Source organism: Myotis lucifugus, unplaced genomic scaffold (assembly GCF_000147115.1).
Source record: "Myotis lucifugus unplaced genomic scaffold, Myoluc2.0 scaffold_0, whole genome shotgun sequence".
Taxonomy (NCBI): domain Eukaryota; kingdom Metazoa; phylum Chordata; class Mammalia; order Chiroptera; family Vespertilionidae; genus Myotis; species Myotis lucifugus.
The window spans coordinates 47,987,399-48,002,106 of record NW_005871048.1 but is presented as its reverse complement, the minus strand read 5'-3'; the positions used below and the strand labels follow the sequence as shown (position 1 = coordinate 48,002,106).

At 38.8% G+C, this 14,708-nt stretch overlaps 1 protein-coding gene across 1 annotated transcript in view; it reads right to left on the bottom strand.

Annotated features, from left to right (window-relative positions):
• Positions 1-14,708, bottom strand: part of PDE4D (phosphodiesterase 4D) — a 1,252,971-nt gene that overhangs the window by 741,792 nt on the left and 496,471 nt on the right.

The window sequence follows — 14,708 nt, the reverse complement described above, 5'->3', positions numbered from 1 at the left end:
TTTCTGGGATGGGCTCGCCAAGAAATGATAACTACCTTGTTATCAGGAAAAGGCAGCAAGCTGAGGCTTTCTGTGAAATAGCCTCGTATTCTCTGCATGTCTCCCTGGGGATGAATTTGTGAGATATATGCAAAAGGAAGGTGAATGCTCAAGGCCCAGAGCAGGTGGCCTTTAAAACGTAAGTGAACGATTCAGGTGGAAAACATTTCTTAGAATTCTTCAGTAAATAAAACTTAAAAACAAGCTGGATTTAACTAGTAGATAAGGGTTTTCTATTAGAAAAAAACTAACTTTAAATTATTTATAAATGACACATATATTTTGATAGTTCTTCTATGTAAAGTAAATAATCACAGTAATGGAAGGGCTCTAACTGCAAGTAAGATCTGGGGGTTAATCCCAGTTAACCCCAAACCCGCTAACAGAAAGGCAGAGGTGCCATGGGGTTTACACAGGGCCTTTGCAGGCTTCTGTGGAGTCAGGAGGAACCTGGGTTCTTCTCCCTCACACCCCACGGCTAATCAAATCCAGAAGAAACGTGACCGTAAAGTTCTGACTAAATCTTCATAGACCACTCTTTATTTTGAAACAGGGTGAATATAGTACACATTTATTGTCACCTAAATTGTAAGTTCTTTATATTTTTACTAGAGGCCCGGTGCACAAAAATTTGTGCACTCGGGGGGGGGGAAGGGGGATCCCCCAGCCCGGCCTGTGCCCTCTCGCAGTCTGGGACCCCTCGGGAGATAACGACCTGCTGGCTTAGGCCTGCTCCCAGGTGGCAGAGGGCACGCCCAATCCCTAGGTGCAGCCCCTGGTCAGGCTCAGAGCAGGGCCGATTGGGGAGTTGGGGCGCTGCCCCCTGTCACTCACAGAGCAGGTCCCATCAGGGGGGTTGGGGCTCCGTACCCTGTCACACACAGAGCAGGGTCGATCAGGGGGCTGGGGAGCTCCCCCCTGTCACGCACAGAGCAGGGCCCATCAGGGGGTTGAGGAGCTCCCCCCTGTCACTCACAGAGTAGGGCCGATAGGGGAGTTGGGGCACCGCCCTGTCACACACAGAGCAGGGCGGATCAGGGGGTTTGGGCGCTGCCCCCTGTCACGCTGATCCCGGTGCCGGGAGGCCTCGCTGCTCCGCTGATCCCGGTGCCGGGAGGCATATTACCCTTTTACTATATAGAATAGAGGCCTGGTGCATGGGTGGGGGCCGGCTGGTTTGCCCTGAAGGGTGTCCTGGATCAGGGTGGGGGTCCTCACTGGGGTGCCTGGCCAGTCTGGGTGAGGAGCTGAGGGCCGTTTTCAGGCTGGCAGGTGACTGAAGCTCCCAACTGCTCTTTTTTTTCTTTTTCTTTTTTCTATTCTGGGCCAGCTTTAGCTCTGAGGCCTTGCTGCTGAAAGCAGGTTTCTGGCCTTTACCTTCTGTATTTGATACAATGTTGCGGTCCGGCTGGCTGAAGCCCAGCTGACTGAAAGCCGGTTTCTGGGGTTTTGTTTAGCTTCTATATTTGCAACATAGTTGCTTAGAGTTGCAGCTGAGAGGCCGGCAAGTCAGGCGGGGAACGTTGGAGTCCTCCATCACTGGAGCAAGCAAGCCTCCCTGTTCGCTTCAGTGCATGGCTGCCGGCCGCCATCTTGGCTGACAGTTAATTTGCTTAAGGATATGCTGATTAGCCAATGGGAAGGGTAGCGGTCGTATGCTAATTACCATGTTTCTCTTTTATTAGTGTAGATATGAAGTTAACTATTTGACCATTTCTATATCCAATTTTAAATGGTGGCCACTTACTATAGTAATAATAGTAATAAACTATTATATACTGAGCGCCATCTTATGCATGTGTCTCATGTTCCTTCTCTGCTTTGATTCTCCCACTGCAAGGTAAGCTTTGCTATTATCACAGATGAGGAGACTGAGGATCAGAGAAACACGGGAACACTAAAGCCACACAAGTAGTCCGTGTGTGGTGCACAAAGTCCAACTTTAGTCCTCAGACATGTGATTGCTGCTAGCACACCTTCCTCCAGCACTGTTAAGTCACCTGGTTTCCTTTAAGTACTTTGTATGTTCTTTAACTCTGAGACACTATGAACATGTCATTTACTAATAGTTTACCAGGGAGCAAGTTTATGGTTAAGCAATGGTATTAAATCAACAGTTCTATGTTCAGTCTCCACTGTCTTCTCGATCATTCCTGCCATTTGTTTAGAACAGTTAAAAGAGTTAAACAATGACAATTAACTATATTTTGCCAGAGAACCATTTTTAAAAATTTATGGCAGAGTGGACTCGTATTATCTGTATTTATTGTTTACTGAAAATATTAGGATCTTAATTCTCTCTGATTATACTATAGGTTTCATCTGTGCCTACTTTATCTAAAGCAATATTTTCACCTAGGTACTGAGGCATAATTGTTGAATCCAAAATATTGCACTCTAGTAAAAAAAAAAGGAATAAATGGTATTTCCATTACAGATAAGAAATACTTTCTCTTATTTTTTCCAAATTCCAAAAATGTGTTGGGATAAACAGAAGAGCGAAACTGCTTATTCCATCCCAGACAAAACCCAGAATAAAGGGAGTATCAAGCATTTCTGTAAATTTACATACAAAGGTACATGAAAACACAGCTAAGCTCTAGTATCAACAATATCTCTAAAACAGAAGTAGCCATTCCTTCCTTTTGAAAGGCTTTCTAGATTTTGAGGAGTCTCTGGAGCATGGATGACAAGCAAAACTGAGGTTGTCACGATCCGCTTAATCAAGTGTCTCTTCAACAAGTATCCATAGGGAGTAAACAGTGTCTAATGAGGTTCTAGGAAGATTTGTTAGATAAGGTTTCCATCAGACATGGAGTTCTTTAATTAATTATGATAGTCCCCCCAAGAGACTAACTAAGCAGTGTCTTCCTCTCTTAAAAAATGTCCTCCTAAATACGTATTTCTCATAAAGCAGAAAGTAAAGGCTTCCTCTACTCCTTAAAGATAACTTGCAAACGAAATTAAACAAGATAGCAAGGGTCACCTATGTCTGGAATCCTAAGGACTCTTCTGATTTCTGAGGACAAGACAGGAAGCTAACTTAATTGAGGTGTGCAGAGAGAGAAGGGTCTGAGTGAGGAGTAAGGCATGAGGCCTGGAAGCTGGGGTGGGAGGTCTTGAAGAGTGCACTGCTGTGACCCGGCAATGGTTGGGAAACATTGTATGTGAAATGAGAACACATTTTTGGAGACGCATGGATGTCACTGAAATAGAAAAGATAAATATGTCGTTCCATGTCCCTTCAGCTAACAACAACAAAAAGAGAACAAATTCATTCATAAAAATTAAAAGTACAATTAAATGTTATTTTTAACTTTTCTAGCAAATTCTAAAATTTTTATAGTGGGCTGTATTATAAAATATACCGAGAATAAGTAGAACTAATCATGGGAGGGTTAATTTGGTATAACTCTTTAGAGGACAATTTGGTGATATCTATCAAATTTAAAAATATATTTGCCTCTGACTTAGACATTTCAGCATCAAATATTAATTCTATAGCTGTATTTACTTTATATGCACAAATAATTATGTAAAAGGACAGCCATTCTAACACCGGGTAATGGCAAAAGATGGAAACAACCCGATCACCTCCCAACAGGAGACTGATGAAATTCATTATATCTCATCCATATAATGCTAAGCCCTGAGAGCCCTGTTAAACGTACTGTGGTATCTGCATGCACAGTTAGGAATCGATCTCCTTGCTATACCATTAAGGGAAATAAGCAAGAAGCAAAATGGGTTCTATTAGATCCTTGTACATAGGTGAACACATCAAAGGTATCTGTCAGAAATGCAGAAATAGAAGTCACTTTGAAAGGGCAATGAAAAATTGAGAGACTAAGGGGTAAGGCAATTCACTATTCATGAATATCTTTTGCCACTGAAGAGATTTGTATTCATGTGCTTGTATTACCTATTCAAACTGATTATATTACCTATTCAAACTTTTAGAAAAGACAATGAAAGGAGAAGTCATCTAAAAAGAATCAGGTAGCCAAGTCAGGTAAATGTGCTGCCTTGCACCAATAAGATGGCTCTGAGAAGTAGTTTGCAAATATCTTGGTCTCGGGATCTTTTCACAGTGTTAAAAAATATCGAAGACCCAATGAGTTTTTTGTTTTTGTGAAATATTCCCCATATTAAAATGTAAAAGTAAGATATTTAAAATATTTATTTACTAATTCATTTTTAAAAGCAAGAATAAACACATTTTTACAAAACTAATTGTTGTTTTTTTCAAAAAAATTAGTGGGAAAAGTGCTGTTTTCCACTTTTGTAATGTCTGGTTGAATAGAAGCCAGCTGGATTCTCATATCAGCTTTTGTATTCAGTCTTTTGTGACATTACTTGCAACACATTGTGTACCTCCTGGATAACTCCACCGAGAAAATGTAGAGGGCAAAGGGCATGTTGGTATTATTATTAAAATACTTATGGTCCTGGGACCATGTTTTGAAATCTGGTCAGAATAAAAATAGAATATTACAACTGAGTTGCCATGTTAGAAAAAAAAATTACCTTCTTTAGCTGTAATGCACTTTCCAGAACTGTAACTCCATCAGTAATGTTTACCTGTCCTAACACAGGTTCATGAAACTTAAAGAGAGCAAAAGTGCTGGATAAAAACAATACTCTAGGGACAACAGCCTACCAAGTTCAATTTTCCAATAGCATAATCCTAGCAAAATATTCTTCTTCATGCAGTAGAGTTTCCAACACTGGCCAAATAAGATATTCTCTTAGAAATCTAGCTCTAATGTTTTAATATGTTAATTTAAAAAATACCAAATTACTTCCTCATTTTCCCTAAAACCACCATATTCCCATTATTCAATCTCTGTGGAAGGGGAATTGTAGCATCTAAGAGAGGAAATCTGTAGACGCGAACAAATGCCTTAATTAGTGTGGCAATAAATAATAGTAGTGTATCCTTTCAGCAACTTTTTAATTGAAAGTGCACTCTGCTCATTTACTGTGCTCTGGGCTATACAGTAGGGAGCTGATAGTCTCACTGACAGCCATGACACAAAACGTCTCATAATTTACTAACATTGATGAGAGAAAGTAAGCTCTGAGAGCCCATTATAGGCCCTGCCACCCATCAAGGTTTGGGGAATTGAGAACATATTCTCAGAAGTGAGATCTTAGCCGTGATCTGAAAGAAGTATAGCAGTTGGGAGAGAGGGGTTTGTCCAGGCAGAGGAAACAGCATGTACAAAGACCAGGAGGCAGTCTTTGTACATGATGGTAGGTTCCAACTGCTAAAGTGAGGTCAGTGTGACTGAATCGCAGAAAGCAATATCAAGAATGACACAAGATAAAGCTGTCAACACAACACAGGCAGGGGTCAGGTCAGGGCCTGCAGATTCTTGAATGCCATGCTAAGGATTTAGATATTTACTAGTATTCTGAGAGCAAAAGGGAGCTGTTCAAAGGTATTATAGACACTTGTTAGAGTTTTATTGGTATGTTTACTGAATGCAAGATAAGGAGGCTTTGCATCCAGCCTAATGGTTCGTTCCCTCGCACCCTGATTTCAATCAACATGTGCTATAACATCCTAGGTCTTCACAGAGAGTTTTACTTGAAATTTTCTTTCTAATTGCTATGAAAAGCTTCAAGAAGTGAATTTTCAAGATGACTACCTAAGAAATGTCTTACTATACCTCCAAGACTCAGATTCTATGAGTTTCATCCAAGAATTGGTTAATAACCAGAATTGTCCATAGTAGTTTAGTACTTGGGTCACCTGCCCTGAGTTCAGAGTCAATGTCCCAGCCTCAGCTTTCACTAAAGGCAGTTATAAGAAAACTAGAGGCTCGGTGCACAACATTCGTTCACTGGGGGCTGGGGAGTGGAGGGGGGTAGGGAGTCCCTCAGCCCAGCCTGTGCCCTCTCACTGTCCAGGAGCCCCATCATCGATCACCCCAAAGAGGTAGGCCCCACCCACCCACCACAGCCTGCTGGTCTGTGGCCTGGGCCTCCCTCTTTGGGGCGATCATGGAGCCCCCCAATTGATTGATTGTCCTGCCATGCGGTGGCCTGTGCAGGGCGATCATGCAGTGATGGCCAGACCCCGACCAATTGCATCGCACCCACCTTGGCTGGCCTGGTGCCAGTGGGTGTCATAGTGTGGTCGTCCGGATGGTCGTTCCGCTGTTTGGCCATTCAGTCGATTTGCATATTACACTTTTATTATTATAGATATTCTATATCTGCATTTGGATTTGTTGCCACCATGCTGTTAGGACAAGGTCTATTACATTATCTAGAGTTCCCCATAAAGTCACACATGGAAAAACATGTAGTACCTGAAAACACAATGTTTTCCCCAAGGAACTGAGACATTTATTCTTTTGCATGAATGAGAACAAAATAATTGCCACATTGGCCCAACTGTGACTCAGAGTTGAAACTTAAGTTCAGTGGCATTAACTATGATGACTCTTGTGCTTTTTCTTCTTTGCTTCATTCCAATTAAATTCTGCTTATATTACACCAACTTAAAATCTATCTTGTAAGCCACACCTAATCCTTTTATGGTGTGACCTGCGGAACACATATACACGCATATAACCAACCTATGCCTTCAGTTCCAGGAAATTTACCCAATATATTGACAAGAGCTCGGAAAATAGGTCTAATGTGACCATTTTTTTACTGACACCTTTTAACCTTGCTGGGGTAGGTAGGACAAAGAAAGGTTAATATCTATCTGCACCACTGCAAGAATGACTGAATGTTACATAAAATTAATAAAAAACAGATACTTAAGGAGAGACTACATATTTAGCTTATTTATATGGTTTCCAGGCTGGTGGCATCACACAAATGGGCCATGGCTTCACTCCAAATGGCTGAAGCACATTCTGGATCACTAATGATTTACAAGGGCTCACTCACCATTGCTGCCAAGACAGGGGGAATGCATTGAAATGTGCACTTCAGAGCCAAATCTAGTGTTTTCTTGTCTAAGAAAGGTGAAGTCAGGACAGGATGCCAGAAAAGAGATATGACAATAGAAGTAGAAAACTTTCAGGGGGAAAAATATCAAATAAGAAGGAAAGAGGTGTAACTGTCACCTGTTTATGGATATTTGTAACTCATTATCTACATATATACACACACACACATACACACACACCTGCATACACATAGAACATAATTGTGGTAGGCAGAATTTTAAGATGACCCCAATGACCTATTCCCTTCCAATATTCTCTCCCCTTGAAAATGGTTAAAACCTATAACTTGCTTTGAACCAGTATGGCAAAGGTGGAAGATTTTTCAGGTGTAATTAAGGTCTTTAATCACTTAACTTTAAGTTAATGCAAAAGATCATGTTGGGTAGGACTTTCCTAAGCAGGTGAGCCCTTCAAAGGAAGTCAAGAGACTCTCCCTCCTGCTGGTCTTGAGGAAGCAAGCTTTCATGAATTTTGCAACTGGAAGAATATAAATCCACCAACAACCACATGAACCTGAAAGGGGAGCCTAAGCCTGTGAGGGGACTCCAGACCTGGTCAACACTTGATTGAAGCCTTTTGAGACCCTGAACAGAGCACCCAGGTAAACCAAGTCCAGCTTGCTAACCATGGAAATTGTGAGCTAATGAATGTATTGTATAAAGCTGCTAAATTTGTAGTAATTTGTTATGCTGCAATGGAAAACTAATAAAATGATGTAAATGGCATATATGTTGTTTAATTAGTACAATTTCATTATTTGAATATAACCAGAAGAAATACCAATGAGTATTTACAAATGCACATATATATGTGTACCATGTATGCAGACTGATTTGTCAACAAGGGAGAAAAAGCAAACTTGCTTTATTTACCTTCTCCCCCAAATTTACTCCATCGTTTGTTCTACTCATCTTTGTTAAAGGCAAGTACATTCATTTGGTGGTCCAGCTAGAAAATTGAGAATCATCATTGACTATTCACTGCTCCAGATCCCTTCTAACATAATATCACCAAATCCTACCACTCCCTTTAAAAGGTTTTCATCACATTCTTTAATTCTGTCTCTACTGTCACTCATGAGCTCTTATTTAGGACAAATAGTCTTCTATTTGATCTCCTTGTCCAAAATTTTCTCACCCCCTCCCCAAGCCTTCTCTTTTCCAATCTTAGATGTGATCTCCAGAATAGTCAATGGCAAGGACGTGAAGGAAGTAGAGTAGAACTTGATTGTGAGGTGATGGGGCAGGGGGCAGAGGGGAGGGCAGAAAGGCTACAGATGAGACACCAGCTGTGTATAGGAAATCACAGATAAATTTATGAATTGAAAAGCAATAAGAAACCATTGAAAAATTTATGACCGAAGAGTGATTAAAAACAAAAATTAAAGCAAAACTAAAAAACTTAGCATAGTCTTCCCTTGCAGAAAATCATTCTAAATATGAAAATGAAGCTTCTATCATGAATTAGCAACTTTCTTAAGAGGAAAACCTGCTTACTAACAGAAACCTTGGATAGATTAGTTAAAATCATAATTTTTGGAAAGTTGGGAAGAGTTTGGAAGCTGAAATAAAAATTACTGTAAGGGCCTGGCATCATAATAGTTCAATTAAACTTAGCTCTGGTTCCTTCCCTTCCCCTTGCTCAATGGTGAGACATGCAACTGCATTCATTCTATCTATTAATGTTGAATTCAAGCTTCCTGAGTGAGTTGGATCTCAGGGAGTGGGCACATGTAAAATAGCAACAAAGATAACATCCAACTAGCAGTCAGTGAAGTAAATTAGGATAATAAGGCCATGCTGTCAATAGGGAATACTTTTATATTTGGACATTTGACTTAGTACAGCTCAGTAGAAGTAATGCCTACCTACATATATGCAATGACATAGAATCTGTGTCCCCTCAATGCAAATGTAAGGATTAAGGATTTCTCATATGCCATCTCTATTTCCCCAACTCTCAGTCGCAAAGAAACACCTAGAGATTATATCTGTCCATTCCAAAATATTTTTAGGAAAAATGGTAGGCACATTTAATCAGCTTCTCTCTATATAATTTGCCAAAGATACATTTCTGGGGCTGAAACACTACACTTGTTCCACTCCTTCATTTTATATCCCTTCCCATGCCTACAGAACACATTTTTCTTTTTCTTTTTTTGGGGGGGTGGGGGGGTGGGGGGGAGGGTGGAGGAAGGGAACATGCTACATCAACTCAATCAGAAAAAAAAGTCCAATTCCAATTCTCTAGTTTGTGGTTTGGAAGGACAATTTCTGAGAATTTAAGCAGAGAACAAGAGAACATCCTTCTCATTTTCTATACCCAGATGACACTTTTTTTTTTAAGGAAGACACAGTCAAGGGGATGGCCAGGCAGATCGTGAAGCAATCTGGTGGTCACATTGGAACAGCGTTTTTCAAGATCACACTCACATTTTTGGGATGTGGTTAGTTGAGCTGTGTAGGAAAGCATCAGAGTACTAACTGAATAGCATACCAGGTGCAGGAGTGGGATTGCCACTCCAAATATGCTCAACCCGAGATTGAGCCAAAAATCTAAAAGGAGAAATACAAAGAGGGTTCTCTTCTCCAAGGCCGAAAAGGGCAAGAAACTCTATTGGGTTGAACCATGTAAAACTGGCGATACTTGACACGTTTTACCTACATAGATGGTTCAAAGTAAAAAAAGAGAGCTCAGCCGGCATGGCTCAGTGGTTGAGCACCAACCTAGGAACCAGGAGGTCACAGTTCAAATCCTGGTCAGGGCACATGCCTGGGCTGTGGGCTCAGTCTCCTGGGTTGTGGGCTCGATCCCCAGTAGAGAAGGTGCAGGAGGCAGCCAATCAATGATTCTCTCTCATCACTGATGTTTCTATCACCCTCTCCCTCTCCCTTCCTCTCTGAAATCAATAAAAATACACGTTTTTAAAAAAGAGATAAGTAGCTTTAAGATATCAGTTTGATGGCCCTCATATATTTCTAAACCAAACTAATAAAAGTACACAAGCAGAAAAACATATGCTGATATTATCAAGAAGCCATGACTTTTACATTCCTTCCAAAAGATGTTTTTTATGTTTTCAAAATCTAGTAACTTATGCCAATACTTCTAACAAAATGTTCTTAAATAGATAAAAAATTTTGTTGAAATTTTCAAAAATTAAGTAATATAATACAAAACAGCCTTAATAGTTGATTCACATCACATTTATGAAAGGCAAGATTCAGAGTTGTTTATCCCAGTGGATGTTAGTATTCAGATTATGCCCCTTCACTCTAGTTCTTGGCATCTCCAGGTTCCTTGAATAAACATGTCTATTGCTACTATACTACATAAAATTTTATCACATCCATTCTTTACCCATACTTTGAAGTAAAATTGAAATATGAAGACTGGTGAATTCTAATTGCACCAGAAGGGAACTTTAGCTGCCAAAAAGGTGATCTTATTGTCGAGATAATCTTCACTTAACATGATTGAAAGGACTGTGGGTAATAGAGTAGTAATCCAAGAGGGTAATATTTATTGAAGGGAATAGACTTAACTGTGTTTCTTTTCTCTCTCTACTGGATATTTTTTATCCATTTTTAAATGAACTAAAAATACAGTAATTAGTTAAGGGATGTCTGAAATAAAAAGATGTAAAATGTGACACCAAAAATATAAAATGTGTGTCCTAGCTAGTTTTTCTCAGTGGATAGAGCATCAACCTGCAGATTGAAGAGTCCTGGGTTCAATTCTGGTCAAGGGCACATGCCCCGGTTGCAGGCTCGATCCCCAGTGGGGGGAGTGCAGGAGGCAGCCGATCAATGATTCTCTCTCATCATTGATGTTTTTATCTCTCCTTCTCCCTTCCTCTCTGAAATCAATATATATATATCCTATCTAATAATAGACAAACACGGTAATTAACCATACCTCTGCTATGCTTCCCATTGGCTAATCAGCAGGATATGCAAATTAACTGCCAACAAAGATGGCGGCTGGCAGCCACGCAGCTGAAGTGAACATGAGGCTTGCTTGCTCCAGTGATGGAGGAAGCCAAGGTTCCTCGCCTGCTGCGGTCCAGCTCTGAGCTCCAGTCTAAGCAACAATGTTGCAATTATAGAAGCTAAACAAACCCCAGATACCTGCTTTCAGCCAGCCGTGGCCTCAGAGGTGGGAGCACCAGTGACGGCAACAATGTTTCAATTATAGAAGATAAATAAATCCCAGAATAAAAAAGAAAAAAGAAAAAAAGGAGAGGCTGGGAGCTTTAGTCGCTGGCCAGCCTGAAAACGGCCCTTAGCCCCTCACCCAGACTGGCCAGGCACCCCAGTGGGGACCCCCACCCTAAAGGGGGTGTGACAAGCTGGGGCTGCAAGGAAAGCCCAGGTCCATGGTGCCAGAGGGAAGCCGGTGCAGGCAGCCAGGGGAAGGAAGGCCTACTCTTGTACAAATTTTGTGCATCGGGCCTCTTAAAAAGAGGTCATAAAAGAGAATGAAATCTTGCCATTTCTGACAATATGGATGAACTTTGAAGGTATTATGCTAAATAAAATAGTCACAGTGTATACAGATGTTGAATTTTAATGTTTATATAATGTTATGTACCAATTTTACCTCAATAAAAAAGGTTTGGGTAATCAGGAAGTGATAAAATACAATATGGTATTATTGGTAAAAAAAAAAAAAAAGAAAAAAAATACAAGTGATGAAAAGCAAAAAAAATAAATAAAAAGAAAGAAAAAGCTTAGCCAAGTTTTCAAATGATTTTAAACATGAAGAAAAAAGTGGTACTATTTCAAACAAGCACACACATGTGCACACACACAGAGACATACACACATACACTAGTGTTTGAAGGACTTCCTGGAATAGATAGGTAGAGAAATAATTGAGATTAGAAAACAAAAGCTGGAAAGACAGTTGTAGCTGATCCTAGTTAGAAGAAGGGTGGGACGGAGGGAGGGAGAGAAAAATGCTATGAAGGAAAAAATTCACTATCTTTATGATGTCTCCTAAAAGGAAATAGTTTGAAGTGCTGTTATTCACCTTTTTCAAATGAGTTGAAAAAAACAATTTAACTAAATTAACACAATTAATAAGTGGTGATCTGGAATGGAATATATCTACCTATGTATTTATCATCAAATAAGTTGTTATGTTTACTATAATGGTATAAGTGATTTATCTAAAACAACAACAACGCAAAGTTCATCTGCAGACAAGTAGTTTAAAACTGTCTAATATTTCAATGTGCCCCCCAACTAAACAAGCTAAAAATGAGAATGACTGCAAGAAAACAAAAATGTAAGACATTTTAAGTACCAGAAAATGATGGATTTTTAATTATACATTTATAAAAATACAATTATTAAAAGTTATTTTATCTCATAGCATTAAGACAATCAACAGGTCCCATCGTTTCTATTTATAAAATCTCTCAACTTCATTTCTTCTTTTTCATTCTTTTTAAAAATTCTTTATTGTTTAAAGTATTACATATTAATCCTTTTTTCCCCATTGACCTCTCCCCCTCATTCTCACCCCTGTCAGCACATGCCCTCACCACCCACTACTGATTGTGTCTATGGGTTATGCTTACTGACATAGCCTTAGTTTCAGACTACATAATTTATTCCTTATCTGGCTTGCTGCAATAAACACCTAAATCACACCTCCAATTTCTTCCCACTCCATGTTCTGTGTATCTGCCAGCATAAGCTTTAAACAATTCAACGCTAAACACATAATTTCCCTGCTGAAAAATCTATCGGGGCCTCTTTAACATCTTCAGAAGAGAGTTGAGAAATCTTTAGCAAAGCCTAATTTCCGTCTTCTCCCATTCTCCCTGCCTGTTCCACCCCACATAGCCTAACGTCCGTGTGTATTGAACCACTCTTGGACTAGTACCTTAGAAAATACTGTTAGATACCCTTGCCTTTAGCTATCTATGTAACAATTCCAATTATGTAATAAAAATCAGATTACAGTAATATCCTGGCAAACAAACTGGTAGTGGGCATTTGAGGAGACAGTTTTCAGATTGGTCTTCTAATGTTTGTAATTTGCTAGCATTTATTTTTTATAAGCAGATTTTTATAATAGACAGAAGATGCAAAATACTCATTAATTAACTACATCAAATATTTAAAGCAAATGCTTAGACACAAGCAGCATCCAAAGCAATAAACAGGCTGCCAGACTGGTTGAGGGCCAATGTTGGTCTATCCTATTGCTTTTTACAGACTTTCACTATGTCCTCAAGAGCTTCTGGATGGGTCCAAACATTTCTGAAATTTTTCATGACTTCCCACAGATGTTGTGACAAACATTCAAAGGAGTATCTGATCCAATTTGTCAATTCAATCTAATCAACCAGTTGAGGGGTCTAGTTACTTCAATTGTTCATAGAGTCACGTCTCAGAGCTAGTTAAGGAAGTAGAAGTGTTTTTTAAAGTATTTAAACATATGATATACCAAAAAGCATACTACAGTTTCTCCATCCGTGTCTAATGAATGAGATACATAATCATTATATTTGAACTCCCTGAAAATTAAATAGCACTCCATCAGAGAGTAAAAGGTAATATGGTTGAGTCTAGTGTCTAGTGCAGTGATGGCGAACCTTTTGAGCTCGGCGTGTCAGCATTTTGAAAAACCCTAACTTAACTCTGGTGTCGTGTCACATATAGAAAATTTTTGATATTTGCAAACATATTAAAACAAAGACTTATATTTTTGATATTTATTTTATAAATTTAAATGCCATTTAACAAAGAAAAATCAACCAAAAAAATGAGTTTGCGTGTCACCTCTGACACGCGTGTCATAGGTTCGCCATCACTGGTCTAGTGGCTCTGTGTAAAGGCCATTAAAAACAAACACAAAATTGTCTTCCCTAAGTAGATTTTTTCTGAAATATTACAGTAGTGTGATTATTAGACATTTATATTACCTGTTATTAATGATACTTATTACACTTCTTTGTGACTTTGGCTTATAAAATATTCCATGTCAACAAAAATAATGACTCATTAACAGCTTCCTGCGTTGCTACACCAAAGGTAAAATTAATACGCAAAGTATTAGGACAACATCTATGAAATTAAAGCATCATTTTGTCAGAACAATTGTGTTTTATTTTACTCTTACTTTTCCCCCATGATTGTTACAGTTTTTAGACCATCTGAATTACCTATTATATTCTCAGGCAAGAAATTTATTTATTTTTACTCTTGAGTTTTCCTATCACAAAGAACAACCAGCTGCTAAGCATTACAGACACTTTATGTTTGTTTGAACCAGATTAAACATAATAAATTTTAGGTAGAATACTTAGACTTAATTAGTAAATTTTAAATTATGTATAAACCATCAACACTAAAATAAGTTAACTATGAAAAGTAGCATTAAAATTAGTAACTAATGCCTTTATTTCAGTTTTATTTACAAGCCTTTAAAAATAAGTCTTCTAGTCCTTTCCCATTTGGCTCATCTGTTCATAAGTGCAGATAATCTTTTCAAATAAATATCATCATTACTCTTTCTTCCTTTTTGAATTGCCTCTTTATGTCCTTTGTCTATTTTTTATCCTCTTTTTAATATTTATTATTAATTTCAAGTGTTTGTGATGGTTTGAAGTAAGGATCTTTTTAATTTCAATAAACTAATAAACACCATATTTTAGATAATTTATCCTAGTCTCAATGA